Source organism: Salvelinus alpinus, chromosome 14 (assembly GCF_045679555.1).
Source record: "Salvelinus alpinus chromosome 14, SLU_Salpinus.1, whole genome shotgun sequence".
NCBI classification, from domain to species: domain Eukaryota; kingdom Metazoa; phylum Chordata; class Actinopteri; order Salmoniformes; family Salmonidae; genus Salvelinus; species Salvelinus alpinus.
The window spans coordinates 33,052,255-33,053,931 of NC_092099.1; the positions used below are offsets into that span (position 1 = coordinate 33,052,255).

At 40.7% G+C, this 1,677-nt stretch overlaps 1 non-coding gene across 1 annotated transcript; it reads right to left on the reverse strand.

The window, feature by feature from the left end:
* Positions 1–1,222: 1,222 nt before the first annotated feature.
* On the reverse strand, positions 1,223–1,296 carry trnan-guu (transfer RNA asparagine (anticodon GUU)). Its single transcript has one exon. It is a non-coding gene; the product is annotated as a tRNA-Asn (tRNA).
* Positions 1,297–1,677: the final 381 nt, after the last annotated feature.

The following is a 1,677-nucleotide window of genomic DNA, read 5'->3' on the forward strand; positions in this document are numbered from 1 at the left end:
CTGTATGTTTGTTTTACTCCATGTGTAACTCTGTGTTGTTGTATGTGTCGAACTGCTTTGCTTTATCTTGGCCAGGTCGCAATTGTAAATGAGAACTTGTTCTCAACTTGCCTACCTGGTTAAATAAAGGTTAAATAAATAAATAAATAAAATATGTAAAAATAGTAAATCTTAATTTAGGGTTCTACTATTCAATCTGTAGTGCTGAAGTTCAGCATTACAGCGTGGTTGAAATCTAAAGGCAATGTTTCCACGTTCGCAGAGACTGCATTCACCGTAAATCCTGCCCAGCCCAATCGGAAATTACCCTTACATTTCTATCGCACAATCTGTAACGCTTCATCGATACAGATTTAATATAGCTCTTAATTACACTCCGTGCACACAGCGCTCAGCCCTCCCACCCCGCCCACGCTCCCCTTCTCCCATAAAAAAGAAGTGCTGAAATGGGCTGGGTGCCCTAACGCCTGTAGGGTTGTTTTTTATGGAGGACGCAGGTTTTGCTTAGGTTAATGAGCTTCAATGACACACATATTACAGCAAATATAGTCACATAGACAGTAACACATGTGTCCCACTATATTCTCACGTGGGAAATAGCACTGCCATGCTCCTCCTAATCTAATAGTCCTTATTGGCATGACACCATGGGAGATTACTGGCTTAATTTTTCAGGAAGAGTAGGAAGCAGCTAATGTGGATCCATAATAAACACAAATACAAATAACATGAATATGTTTTCCATTTTCATTGCACCAGCATATTTTTTTACTTCACCGCTATTTGTTAATGATAGCGTCTTCCCGCCATTAGATCTCCTGGCGATGTTCTTCTCAAGCGGTTGAATAACTTAATTCTAATGAGTTGAGTTGTTTGGTTTCCAGATGCTTTTTGATAACCTTTATGTTAAACATGTGGAAGCTGCTTTCGATGTACAACACCATGAATCGGAAGCACAGAAAAAAATAGATACAAAAATGCTATTGCTATTAGGTTATTGCTATGTTATTAATTTTGTATTCCTATGTTCTTACATAGTTTATTTTTATTCATTACTGTAAAATGGTCACTGGCAGGTTCCATCTCCTCCGAAGTGAAAGTGTTTATCAGTATCTACCTCATGCAGTGGACGTGCAGTCACGTGGTTCTGAAAGCATGACTCCATTCATTACAATCTGCAAATAGTCTGTAAACCTACGGTTGTGCGATAAGAAAAACTTTCCGTCCCTGGGTGGGCTCGAACCACCAACCTTTAGATTAACAGTCTAACGCGCTAGCCGATTGCGCCACAGAGACTACTGAGACAAGACGCGATAGAACAAACTACTGTGCATGCTGCTGAAATCTCACTTTATACACAGCCCGAGCTCTGCAGTTTTTTTAGTGGGTCAACACTCCTAGTCCTGGAGAGCTATTGTATATCAGGTGTGTTAGTGCTGCGATAGAACCCTGCACATATCAACCCGCTGAATAACTTCATTCTAATGAGGATTTTTCATGACTAGAAAAGCTTTCTTTTCCTGGGTAGGTTCAAACCTTTACCAACCTTCAGACTAATAATCTAACGCACTTGCCGATTGCGCCAGAGAGACAGCTAAGAAAGCATTTGGCCACAAACAGTAAGGAAGAGAGGCTCAACTCGGCAGAAAATCTGTCTCCTTCCAGCAGGTGGTGTTT